Raw genomic sequence first — 13,587 nt, 5'->3', positions numbered from 1 at the left:
TATTGTAAGGGTCTGGCTGAAACTCCTCAGTAAATGTTCTCTCACCAGAAGAAAACTGGAGTGGGATTCGTGAGTCTTTGATACAGAGGTCTAAATGAGACGATTAAAGTTTTAAGTGCACACAAATTTATTATACTAAGAAAGCATGCAATTGTGGTGGTTATACAAAAAGTATAAATCGCAAACTATATAAATCCAAAAAAGATAAGGTATATCTTATTTCTCTAAGGGAATCCTAACCTTAGATTTTACTTGTTACAGATGTAACATTTCAAAAGAAAGTAAGGATATTCATCAAATATTGAAGTTTAAAAAAAATTATTTGTTCATGGGAAGTGGGTGTCACTGCCTAGACCAGCATTTATTTCCCATCCCTAACTGCCCTTGAGAAGGTGCTGGTACGCTGCCTTCTTGAACCGCTGCATCCTATGCATTCTAGAAACACCTTTCATATTACCTTAACCCTGAGTATGTGAGATTCACTAGGTTCAAAACAGGTCTGATGTCACTCTAAGAGAATCTAATGAATCTGAAAATTCGAGTTTGGGTTGAGGTATTTATGATGAATTTTGGGATTGCATAATTAATGGTTACATAGAAGATGTTCATTTGATCAATAATAGACCACCCCTAATTAGTATTCTATATTCAGTATAGGTCCACCAATTCTTATGTTGGCACCCATTCAATTCTAGGAAATGTTACTTTGAATTTATGCCTGAAAACTGGACTTTATGTGACAGTCATGTTGGTCAATGTTGCTTAGTCAAGGTACAGTGTCCAGCAAGATAATAAGACTTGAGGCCTAGTATTCTTTTATCTGGTTGTGGTTTTAATTATCAGGGATAGCACTGTGTGTTCTAATATAGTGGCAAGAACCATAGAATTCCGTTTTTTAGGTGTGTATATTTCTTATCAGTGAATTCAAGTTGCTGTGAAGGGAGCTAATCTCACTGTTTTTGCAAGCTAGTTTTGACTCTCGTTAAAATATGTTTTACTGTGTATTTCCCCAAAGTAACTTTAAATCAAATATTCCTGTATTAATTCCATATTATTTGACCCCTCTTCCTTCACAAGCAGATCATTCATCCTCTTGCAACACTTCTGGGCATTTCTGTGCTGAGCCTCACAAGCTAACCTTTGCTGCAGTCTCTGTCCAGGCCGCTGTGGTCAAATGGGAGAGCCTCTTTCTGTCATCCCAGGGATATGGCACCTCCCACCTTTCCTGGGTGGTCTGGAGGCGAGTCTCTAAGGAGGCTTCGCTGAACCATGGGCTTCGTTCTTTTCTGGGACATCCTGGTCTTGGCAGAATCTGGAGTTCCTGCAAGAACGCGCATGGTCAGCCATCCCGCACCTCAGTGGAAATCGGTCTGGCTTCTGCACCCACCACTGTGTTTAGACTTTAGAACAAAAGATTCCGCCCCCTATTTCACATTACTTCCTGATAGCCCATTACTCTTGTCCTCATGGTCTTCCCAATGTTTTGAATTCTAAATCTTTGTTCTTATCTATAAATTCCTCCATGTCTTTAGCCTTTAGTTCTTCGACCCATCAGTACTAGGTTTTTTTTGGAACTCCCTACGGGAACTTCTCCATTTCCCTCTCTCTCTCTCCCTGCTTTGAAAACACCTCCACAAAATCAATCTATTTAATCTCTTCAACTTCCATTTAATAATGTCTATTTTTGAAGTTCCTTTGAACATTCTTTTCCATTAAAAAAAATACATAAATGCAAGTCGTTATGCTGATAACAGCCAGCTCTAACTCTTCACCATTTCCCATGACTCCGATCTCATCTTTAAACTGTTAGATACCTGCCTGCCATTATATCATGAGTGGTGAGACTGAATTTCCTAAAACTAATCAGAGGAAAGTTGAAGTCATCATTTTACTGCTGGCTATAAAACTTGCACCCTTGCTATTGACTCCATCTTCCTCCTTGTGTGGTCACTCAGGCTGAGCCAGATCATGCGTTCCCTCCCTTCAGAGCTAAGTTTCAAATCTCATATTCTAATCATCAGCAACACTGTTTACATGTACCTCCATAAACTGGCTACCTCCATTCCTACTGTAGCTCCACAACTACCAAAACCGTTATCTATGTCTTTGACATTTTTACGTATGATTTGTGAAATGTTCCCTTTTCTGACCTCCTGAGTCCCACCTTCCTTCAACTTCAAATTATTCCAATCTCTGTTGCCTGCAATTAATGCCCACTAATCCATCACTCCCATTCTAATTGGTTCCCTCTCTCAGTCACATTTAAAGTCTTGTCCTCATCCATAAATCTTTCTACTGCCTCACTCCATCTTGTGTCAACAATCTTCTCCAGCCTTCTCTCTGTTCCACATCCTCTGGTCCTCTGAGTCTGCCCTGCCATGCACCCCCCCTCCCCACCCCCCCCCCACCCCACCCCATCCCCCCCTCTCGTGCTCTATCTTCAGCTGCCTCAACCCTATTCTTTGGAACTACCACTCAATACTTCTTTGCCTTCTTTACCTCTCTCTACCTCTTTAAAAGTTTTTTCAAAAGACATTTATTTCTTCAAACAAGCTTTGGCCTGATTTTTGCTTCTGAGCTGGGTGCACAGAGCTGCCTGCCTTGGGAGAAACTGTCCTGAGACGGTCAGATTTTTGCTCTCGGGGCTGGGTGCAGGTGCAGGATGGAGTCAGGTGCAGCAACCTCGAAAAACTGTAGAGATGTGGAGGCATATTTCGGGACATATCTCAGGCGTGGTATCAAAAAGGGCTGATAACGAGTTTGTATTGTGATACAGGAAGTGGATGGAATTGCTGCTGTTGCTGGGAGGAGACATCAATCAAGAGTCAAGTGAGCACTAACTGTAATAGTTGTCCAACTGGTTGCTGACATTGGAAGAGATGGTCCATTATGGGCTTTCCTTTAGAGGATATAGATATTATTGCTGCCTATTCACCTCGTAATGAAGGAGTGCATTCTCCAAAGTTACGGCTGAAAAAGCTTCACAAGACAGAGCTATGGGGATGGTAGCATCTTGGCACCATCGGCTGCTCAAAATATTCCATATCTACTCAGATTACCATTATGTCTCAGTCCCTTCGGAGTATGAGTGCTGACATCCGTGGAATAGATGTGTTCCCTTAACAGGATGTTTGCACTGGTGGCACAGAGGTTGCTGGAATGAACAACTGCTACACCCCAGCTATATATTTTTTTAAACATTCATGGGATGTGGGTGTCACTGGCCAGGCCAGCATTTATTATCCATTCTTAGTTGTCCTAGTTCAAAGGGCATGTAAGAGTCAACCACATTGCTGTGGGTCTAGAGTCACATGTCAGCCAGACCAGGTAAGGGTGGCAAATTTCCTTCCCTAATGAAGAAGCGCATTCTACAAAGGGCATTAGTGAACCAGATGGGTTTTTACAACAATTGACAATGGTTTCATGGTTGTCATTAGACTTTTAATTCCAGATTTTTAGTGAATTCAAATTCCACCATCTAACATAGCAGGATTCAAACCCAGGTTCCCTAGATAAATACCCTGGGTCTCTGGATTACTAGTCTAGCAACAATACCACTACACCCATTGCTTCCCCCTAGCTAACCCATCTTAAGACCAAACTAGGGCTGTGGAGGAGAGTGAAGGTTCTGAGAACATCTCAGCATCCTTATCATCTTCTAACTCCCCAGCCACTCTGCCAGAGCCATTGGCTGCTCTATTTGTCCAAGTGACAACGGCTGCCTCAGTAGAAATGCAGAGACTGCAGTCTGAAATAGGTTCCAACGGGTAACTGTATGATGAGGCTGGCCACCACACTCCTCAATGCCATATTCCACAATAAATGAGCAGCTTGCCTCCACCTCTTCTGAGGTAACACAGGTGGCATTATGTAGGAGCAACCGTGAGGTGCTTTACCCCCTCGATCACTAATGGTTCACTGTGGTTTTATTTCATATCACTTTGTAAATATCACAATTAAACACTTTGTAAATACAACCGCCATAGCCAAAAACATTCCCGTCTGCTTTTGTACACTCGTACCCTCAATGAGAATGTTAATAGAATGAAGGCATTTCTTAACATTGGCACTGAGGACTACATACTGAAATCCATCTCTCATTGATGCCATCAGGAGCATGTGCCCATACATGTCTGGCAGTAAAAGGCTGTTTCCTTCTCTAGACCTTCAGATAAGGTCATAGCACACCAAGGCTTGTGGATTGAGATGCTTCTTGCAGCATTTCTTGTCCATCAATGATTGTCTTTAAGGGAGGATCAGTGATCAGACTCAAAGATCAAATCCAGTTTATCAGGTGTACTTCAAATATGAGTGCTGTGTCAAAGGCAGTCATTCATACACAAATGTGACACAGTCATTGAAATGGATTTTAAACATGTTAAGATACCATGTATGTTACAGGGAAACATGCTTGTGTGGTTTCTCACTACAATTGAGGCCTCTTTCTTCTATATGGTGGAGACCATGGCTTCATAGACAACTGAGGTGTTTGGCAGCATTGCAGGTTGCAGTTGTCACATACTCCTGACACAGGATGCCTGTGGTGGATGGATAATGTGGAAGGTAGTTGAAGCAATTGCGAACACGCTTATGGCATCACTCTGCATATCGTATAATGTGTAGCTGCTGCAGTACTGTTAGCACATACAATTATGTGAAGGATCTGAAGGTCTTGGGTCTAAAGTCATGTTTCCTCCTGGCACTCTTGGCATAGAGGGCATGGTTTGAGTAGGCACAGTTTTCACCAACTGACTGTCAGTGTCTAACATATAGATGCATGGTCCAGGTTGTGAAATACTTCTCAAGGTGTATTTGTGCACTATGTTGAGGCCAAGGGCATAGTCATAGTTTCATCCATATTGATGACACTGAATTTCAGTATGTGTTGTGGTTTTATTTCTTGATGGGGTTGGATATTTCCCTGAAAAAGTGTGGCTTCCATGTTAAATGTTTACTGTGGGGAAGCTGCGTACCGGAGATTGGCTAATGTAATTGGTGACGTGTCAAGAACCTCAGAGAACCTGCAGTTAATTAGCAGAATTCCGGTGATGACCCCTCCAATGAGGAATCTGCCATGGGCTTTCCTCAAGGTGGTCTCCCTTCGCTGCCCTCTTCCTCCTCCTCCATGTCATCTCCATGATCCTGGATAAGGACCCCTTCATCTTACTCACTGTCCTCCTCCTCAGATGTCATAATTATAGGCCAGCCTTCTGCCCCCTCTGGTAATAGGCCCCTCTGCTGCGCCGTATTGTGGAACGTGCAGCACATGACGACTATTCTGGAGACCTTGCAGGGGAATAGTATAGTGCTCCTCCAGAATGGTCAAGGCACCTATAACGCATCTTCAAAATGCCAATAGCCTGCTCTGTTGTGTTGCAGGTCAGTGCATGACTGTTGTTTTCATGCCTTTTGGGTTCCCTGGGCAGCCATCTAAATGGGGTCATTGGATTCTTTCTAAGGGGTACCCTTTGTCCCCCAGGATTCCCAACTTTTGGTGCCTGAAAAAGCTGAGGCAGCTGCGAATTCCTCACTATTAAAGAATGTGGCAGCTTCCAGGATGCTGTGCACATATATGCAGGAAAACCTTGGTGTGGTTACACACCGCCTGCACAATCAAGAAGTGGAAATATTTCCTATTTATGAAGATGTTCAGTTGATGACTAGGTGCCCTTATGGTAATGTGGGTGCAGTTGATAGCCCCCTGTACTTGAAGAATGCCTGCTAATTCTGCAAACCCCCTGCCCCTTTGCATCTGTGATGTCACATCCTTTGGGAAGTTTATGTGCTCCCCCACCTGAGCAAAGAGAGCATCTCTAACTGCACCTGTGTGCAGTTGACTGTGAGATGCTGCAGACAACCCCTGGAAAGAGTTGGCAGCAGAAAAATTCAGAGCCACTGTGACCTTCAGTGCCACTGGCAGGGCATGCAGATCTGACAGTTGTGGTGCCAGATCTTGTTGCACCATGGCATAAATCTCGGAAACCAATTCCTGGGTTAATCTGAGATTTCTTCTGCACTGGTATTCTGTCATTTCCAGACATGACCTCGGCAGTTCAAATACCCTAACCAGAGTAAAATCTTATTGCCTCCCCCTTCTGCTTGGTGCATGCTGCGCTGCCTCCAGCTCCTAGCCTTGTCCTTGTCCGTGGCCTCATGTTGCTCCTGCTAACATGTCTCTTTGTCGCAAATATATGAAGGTGCCATCCCTATTTCACAACTTCTTTGGCACGTCCCCTTATCTGGCACGTCCCCATATCTGGCACACTCTCCTTCCTCCCAATTGGATGCCCAAGTCAAGAGGGCTGAACAGATAGGTTTTCCGAAGACTATTGGCTCTACCCTCCAACTCCCACACAGCTTTGTGGAAATGTTTGAAATGGTTGAACTTTTGTGGCACTTCTTGAAACTTTTTGCACTCACCAAAAGGGTACATGGCTACTCCAAAGATCTTCCATTAGCTTTTCAACAAAGTTGGAAGTCATATGAATCAGATTCTGGGAATGGCAATGATGAAAATTGCTTATGTTTGCAGTCAGCTGCCCTTTTAAATGTGCTGCCACTTCCACAAAACACACGTGTGAAATCTGTCCTGCCCCTGTTACCCCCAGTGAAAATGGTACATGGTGGATATGCATGTGAGACTTCTGGCTTTGGTGCCCAGTGCCATTTTGGAGTTGGTCTGACTTCGTGAAAATCTGGGCCTTTCAATTACCCTAGCTCCTGCAAAGCCTCAGCTCCTGTTTCTATTTTCCATGGAGCACTGTGCTGTGTTATTATACATTAATGGCGATAAACAGATGAAAGTTATTGCTATTGTAGATGTGTTGCTTTTTAGATATGCGAAAAATAACATATGAACTCTTCAAAAATTTATGAGGCAGAAATACATTCCATTCCTTGGAGGCAGTAAGAGCTAGTCGAATGAAATTCTCCCTATAGTTTCCAAATGTTAAAGAAAGATTTATGTTAAAAAGCACATCTCAGGGCCATAGGATGTCTCAAAAGATTTATAGTCAATTAAGTACATTCGGCCCATTGATAAGGAAAATATTTTGGAAAACACTTGTGTTGTACTTTTAAAAATATATATAAACTGTGAAGGTTAAGTCTCAGCTGTTCAGTTGACAAAGTATCAATCTGTGATCAAGTCGTCTCTCGTCATCTGCCTTTTTTTGTAATTCTATTTTATTCATTCTGCAAGAAAATGCCAGTGATCTAAATGTTGAAATTTTCTCCAATCTGGATACACACATGCCAATGGCCAATAAATGCTACTGTTGCACACACGAATGAAATAAAAAGACACAACAGCATCTTCAAGCACATAAGTCTCAAGCGTCTTTACTACCTCCATGAGGTTGCCGTCAATAAACAAACACATGCCCCTCGCTCTTCTGCTTGAAAGAACAGTGCTGATTGACAAGACGCGTCATGGAAATGCTGTGGCAGAGGGCGGGTCCGTACTCCTGCTGCGCTGCTATCACACACTCAGCTGCTGCCGCTCATTGGCGGCTGCTGGACGTTCGCGGCTCCAGTTATATTTGCACGAGTTTCTGGTTCCCTCAGTTTTCAACTGTTGGCCTTTTTTTTTGTCTGTGTTACTTAATGTGAAGCGAACCCGACCTTATTTTTATTTTTCCTCTCGGGAGCTGAATTTTCAGTGTGTTTTGCGGCAAGTTCCAGATCTCGAAGGTGAGTGGCGAAGTAAGGCAGGTGCGGGAGCGGCGGTGGAGAGAGGGAGGGAGGGAGGGAAGGAAGGAAGGAAGTTGGGGGTGGGGGGTGGAGGAGTAAGAGAGAAGGAGGAGGGTGGAGGAGTAAGAGAGAAGGAGGGGGGTGGAGGAGTAAGAGAGAAGGGAGGGGTGGAGGAGTAAGAGAGGAAGGGAGGGGTGGAGGAGTAAGAGAGGAAGGGGGGGTGGAGGAGTAAGAGGAAGGGTTGGAGGAGTAAGAGGAAGGGGGGTGGAGGAGTAAGAGGAAGGGGGGGTGGAGGAGTAAGAGGAAGGGGGGGTGGAGGAGTAAGAGAGGAAGGGGGGTGGAGGAGTAAGAGAGAAGGGGGGGGTGGAGGAGTAAGAGAGAAGGGGGGGTGGAGGAGGAAGAGAGAAGGGGGGGTGGAGGAGGAAGAGAGAAGGGGGGGTGGAGGAGGAAGAGAGAAGGGGGGGTGGAGGAGGAAGAGAGAAGGGGGGGTGGAGGAGGAAGAGAGAAGGGGGGGTGGAGGAGGAAGAGAGAAGGGGGGGTGGAGGAGGAAGAGAGAAGGGGGGGTGGAGGAGGAAGAGAGAAGGGGGGGTGGAGGAGGAAGAGAGAAGGGGGGTGGAGGGGGTAGAGAGAGAGAGAAGGGGGGGTGGAGGGGGTAGAGAGAGAGAGAAGGGGGGGTGGAGGGGGTAGAGAGAGAGAGAAGGGGGGGGTGGAGGGGGTAGAGAGAGAGAGAAGGGGGGGTGGAGGGGGTAGAGAGAGAGAGAAGGGGGGGTGGAGGGGGTAGAGAGAGAGAGAAGGGGGGGTGGAGGGGGGTAGAGAGAGAGAGAAGGAGGGGGTAGAGAAAGAGAGAAGGCGGGGTGGAGGGGGTAGAGAGAGAGAGAAGGGGGGGTGGAGGGGGTAGAGAGAGAGAGAAGGGGGGGGTGGAGGGGGTAGAGAGAGAGAGAAGGGGGGGTGGAGGGGGTAGAGAGAGAGAGAAGGGGGGGTGGAGGGGGTAGAGAGAGAGAGAAGGGGGGGTGGAGGGGGTAGAGAGAGAGAGAAGGGGGGGGTGGAGGGGGTAGTAGAGAGAGAGAAGGGGGGGGTGGAGGGGGTAGCGAGAGAGAGAAGGGGGGTGGAGGGGGTAGAGAGAGAGAGAAGGGGGGGTGGAGGGGGTTAGAGAGAGAGAGAAGGGGGGGAGTGGAGGGGGGTAGAGAGAGAGAGAAGGGGGGTGGAGGGGGTAAGAGAGAGAGAAGGGGGGGTGGAGGGGGTATAGAGAGAGAGAAGGGGAGAGTGGAGGGGTAGAGAGAGAGAGAGGGGGGGTGGAGGGGGTAGAGAGAGAGAGACGAGGGGGGTGGTGGAGGGGCTTAGAAGAGAGAGAAGGGGGGTGGAGGGGGTAGAGAGAGAGAGAAGGGGGGGTGGAGGGGGTAGAGAGAGAGAGAAGGGGGGGTGGAGGGGGGTTAGAGAGAGAGAGAGAAGGGGGGGTGGAGGGGGTAGAGAGAGAGAGAAGGGGGGTGGAGGGGGTTAGAGAGAGAGAGAAGGGGGGTGGAGGGGGTTAGAGAGAGAGAGAAGGGGGGGTGGAGGGGGTTAGTAGAGAGAGAGAGAAGGGGGGGTGGAGGGGGTAGAGAGAGAGAGAAGGGGGGGTGGAGGGGGTTAGAGAGAGAGAGAAGGGGGGGTGGAGGGGGTAGAGAGAGAGAGAAGGGGGGGGTGGAGGGGGTTAGAGAGAGAGAGAAGGGGGGGTGGAGGGGGTAGAGAGAGAGAGAAGGGGGGGTGGAGGGGGTTAGAGAGAGAGAGAAGGGGGGGTGGAGGGGGTAGAGAGAGAGAGAAGGGGGGGTGGAGGGGGTAGAGAGAGAGAGAAGGGGGGGTGGAGGGGGTAGAGAGAGAGAGAAGGGGGGGTGGAGGGGGTAGAGAGAGAGAGAAGGGGGGGTGGAGGGGGTAGAGAGAGAGAGAAGGGGGGGGTGGAGGGGGTAGAGAGAGAGAGAAGGGGGGGTGGAGGGGGTAGAGAGAGAGAGAAGGGGGGGTGGAGGGGGTTAGAGAGAGAGAGAAGGGGGGGTGGAGGGGGTAGAGAGAGAGAGAAGGGGGGGTGGAGGGGGTAGAGAGAGAGAGAAGGGGGGGGTGGAGGGGGTAGAGAGAGAGAGAAGGGGGGGGGTGGAGGGGGTAGAGAGAGAGAGAAGGGGGGGTGGAGGGGGGTTAGAGAGAGAGAGAAGGGGGGGTGGAGGGGGTAGAGAGAGAGAGAGAAGGGGGGGTGGAGGGGGTAGAGAGAGAGAGAAGGGGGGGTGGAGGGGTATAGAGAGAGAGAGAAGGGGGGGTGGAGGGGGTAGAGAGAGAGAGAAGGGGGGGTGGAGGGGGGTAGAGAGAGAGAGAAGGGGGGGTGGAGGGGGTAGAGAGAGAGAGTGGGGGGGAGGGGGAGAGAGAGAGAGAGGAGGGAGGGGGAGAGAGAGAGAGTGGAGGGAGGGGGAGAGAGAGAGAGAGGAGGGAGGGGGAGAGAGAGAGTGGGGGGAGGGGGAGAGAGAGAGTGGAGGGAGGGGGAGAGAGAGAGTGGGAGGGAGGGGGAGAGAGAGAGTGGGAGGGAGGGGAGAGAGAGAGTGGGAGGGGGAGAGAGAGAGTGGGAGGGGGGAGAGACAGAGTGGGAGGGGGAGAGAGAGAGTGGGAGGGAGGAGAGAGAGAGTGGGAGGGGGAGAGAGAGAGTGGGAGGGGGGAGAGAGAGAGTGGGAGGGGAGAGAGAGAGTGGGAGGGGGAGAGAGAGAGTGTGAGGCGGGGGAGAGAGAGAGAGTGGGAGGGGGGAGAGAGAGAGTGGGGGGAGGGGGAGAGAGAGAGTGGGGGGAGGGGGAGAGAGAGAGTGGGGGGAGGGGGAGAGAGAGAGTGGGGGGAGGGGGAGAGAGTGGGGGGAGGGGGAGAGAGAGAGTGGGGGAGAGAGAGAGTGGGGGAGAGAGAGAGTGGGGGAGAGAGAGAGTTGGGGGAGAGAGAGAGTGGGGGGAGGGGGAGAGTGGGGGGAGGGGGAGAGTGGGGGGAGGGGGAGAGTGGGGGGAGGGGGAGAGTGGGGGGAGGGGGAGAGTGGGGGGAGGGGGAGAGTGGGGGGAGGGGGAGAGTGGGGGAGAGAGAGAGTGGGGGAGAGAGAGAGTGGGGGAGAGAGAGAGTGGGGGAGAGAGAGAGTGGGGGAGAGAGAGAGTGGGGAGAGAGAGAGTGGGGGAGAGAGAGAGTGGGGGAGAGAGAGAGTGGGGGAGAGAGAGAGTGGGGGAGAGAGAGAGTGGGGGAGAGAGAGAGTGGGGAGAGAGAGAGTGGGGGAGAGAGAGAGTGGGGGAGAGAGAGAGTGGGGGAGAGAGAGAGTGGGGGAGAGAGAGAGTGGGGGAGAGAGAGAGTGGGGGAGAGAGAGAGTGGGGGAGAGAGAGAGTGGGGGAGAGAGAGAGTGGGGGAGAGAGAGAGTGGGGGAGAGAGAGAGTGGGGGAGAGAGAGAGTGGGGGAGAGAGAGAGTGGGGGAGAGAGAGAGTGGGGGAGAGAGAGAGTGGGGGAGAGAGAGAGTGGGGGAGAGAGAGAGTGGGGGAGAGAGAGAGTGGGGGAGAGAGAGAGTGGGGGAGAGAGAGAGTGGGGGAGAGAGAGAGTGGGGGAGAGAGAGAGTGGGGGAGAGAGAGAGTGGGGGAGAGAGAGAGTGGGGGAGAGAGAGAGTGGGGGAGAGAGAGAGTGGGGGAGAGAGAGAGTGGTGAGAGAGAGAGTGGGGGAGAGAGAGAGAGTGGGGAGAGAGAGAGAGAGAGAGTGGGGAGAGAGAGAGAGAGAGAGTGGGGAGAGAGAGAGAGAGAGAGTGGGGAGAGAGAGAGAGAGAGAGTGGGGGAGAGAGAGAGAGAGAGAGTGGGGGGAGGGGGAGAGAGAGTGAGTGGGGGAGGGGGAGAGAGAGTGAGTGGGGGAGGGGGAGAGAGTGGGGGAGGGGGAGAGAGAGAGTGGGGGAGAGAGAGAGTGGGGGAGAGAGAGAGTGGGGGAGAGAGAGAGTGGGGAGAGAGAGAGAGAGAGTGGGAAGAGAGAGAGGGGTAAGAGAGAGAGAGAGGGGGGGGAGGGGGAGAGAGAGAGAGTGGGGGGAGGGGGAGAGAGAGAGAGTGGGGGGAGGGGGAGAGAGAGAGAGTGGGGGGAGGGGGAGAGAGAGAGAGTGGGGGGAGGGGGAGAGAGAGAGAGTGGGGGGAGGGGGAGAGAGAGAGAGTGGGGGGAGGGGGAGAGAGAGAGAGATGGGGGGGGAGGGGGAGAGAGAGAGAGATGGGGGGGGAGGGGGAGAGAGAGAGAGATGGGGGGGGAGAGAGAGAGAGAGAGAGAGAGATGGGGGGGGAGGGAGAGAGAGAGAGAGAGAGAGATGGGGGGGAGGGAGAGAGAGAGAGAGAGAGAGAGAGAGAGATGGGGGGGAGGGAGAGAGAGAGAGAGAGAGAGAGATGGGGGTGAGAGAGAGAGAGAGATGGGGGTGAGAGAGAGAGAGAGATGGGGGTGAGAGAGAGAGAGCGATGGGGGTGAGAGAGAGAGAGAGATGGGGGTGAGAGAGAGAGAGAGATGGGGGTGAGAGAGAGAGAGAGATGGTGGTGAGAGAGAGAGAGAGAGAGATGGGGGTGAGAGAGAGAGAGAGAACGAGGTGAGAGAGAGAGAGAGATGGGGGTGAGAGAGAGAGAGAGATGGGGGGGAGAGAGAGAGAGAGATGGGGGGGAGAGAGAGAGAGAGATGGGGGGGAGAGAGAGAGAGAGATGGTGGTGAGAGAGAGAGAGAGAGATGGGGGTGAGAGAGAGAGAGAGATGGGGGGGGGAGAGAGAGAGAGATGGGGGGGGGAGAGAGAGAGAGAGAGAGAGAGAGATGGTGGGAGAGAGAGAGAGAGAGAGATGGGGTGAGAGAGAGAGAGAGAGATGGGGGGAGAGAGGAGTAAGAGGAAGGGGGGGGTGAGAGAGTAAGAGAGGAAGGGGGGGTGGAGGAGTAAGAGAGAAGGGGGGTGGAGGGGGTAGAGAGAGAGAGAAGGGGGGGTGGAGGGGGTAGAGAGAGAGAGAGGGGGGGGTGGAGGGGGGGTAGAGAGAGAGAGAAGGGGGGGTGGAGGGGGGTTAGAGAGAGAGAGAAGGGGGGGTGGAGGGGGTAGAGAGAGAGAGGAAGGGGGGGTGGAGGGGGGTCGAGAGAGAGAGAAGGGGGGGTGGAGGGGGTAGAGAGAGGAGAGAAGGGGGGGGTGGAGGGGGTAGAGAGAGAGAGAAGGGGGGGTGGAGGGGGTAGAGAGAGAGAGAAGGGGGGGTCGGAGGGGGTAGAGAGAGAGAGTAAGGGGGGGTGGAGGGGGTAGAGAGAGAGAGAAGGGGGGTGGAGGGGGTTAGAGAGAGAGAGGAAGGGGGGGTGGAGGGGGGGTAGAGAGAGAGAGAAGGGGGGGGGTGGAGGGGGTAGAGAGAGAGAGAAGGGGGGGGTGGAGGGGGTTAGAGAGAGAGAGAAGGGGGGGTGGAGGGGGTATAGAGAGAGAGGAGGGGGGGTGGAGGGGGTTAGAGAGAGAGAGAGGGGGGGTGGAGGGGGTAGAGAGAGAGAGAAGGGGGGGGTGGAGGGGGGTAGAGAGAGAGAGAAGGGGGGGTGGAGGGAGGGGTGAGAGAGAGAGAAGGGGGAGGGGAGGGGGGTGAGAGAGAGAGAAGGGGGAGTGGAGGGGGCAGAGAGAGAGAGAAGGGGGTGGTGGAGGGGGGTAGAGAGAGAGAGAAGGGGGGTGAGGGGGAGAGAGAGAGAGAAGGGGGGGTGGAGGGGGTAGAGAGAGAGAGAAGGGGGGGGTGGAGGGCGGGGAGAGAGAGAGAGAAGGGGGGGGTGGAGGGGGAGAGAGAGAGAGAGAAGGGGGAGGGGAGGGGGGAGAGAGAGAGAGAAGGGGGAGGGGAGGGGGGAGAGAGAGAGAGAGAAGGGGGAGGTGGAGGGGGAGAGAGAGAGAGAAGGGGGGGTGGAGGGGGGAGAGGA

General features: G+C 52.0%; 1 protein-coding gene across 8 annotated transcripts in view; it reads left to right on the top strand.

Annotated features, from left to right (window-relative positions):
- Positions 1-7,490: 7,490 nt before the first annotated feature.
- Positions 7,491-13,587, top strand: part of osbpl3b (oxysterol binding protein-like 3b) — a 237,289-nt gene continuing 231,192 nt past the window's right edge. For all 8 annotated transcript variants that reach the window (XM_041183816.1, XM_041183809.1, XM_041183813.1 and 5 more), the window contains exon 1: positions 7,491-7,692. The gene's annotated coding sequence lies outside the window, so the exon portion shown is untranslated. The remainder of the gene's footprint in view (positions 7,693-13,587) is intronic.

The sequence above is a fragment of the Carcharodon carcharias genome, chromosome 3 (genome assembly GCF_017639515.1).
Source record: "Carcharodon carcharias isolate sCarCar2 chromosome 3, sCarCar2.pri, whole genome shotgun sequence".
Taxonomy (NCBI): domain Eukaryota; kingdom Metazoa; phylum Chordata; class Chondrichthyes; order Lamniformes; family Lamnidae; genus Carcharodon; species Carcharodon carcharias.
This window is presented reverse-complemented; position numbering and strand designations above follow the sequence as displayed.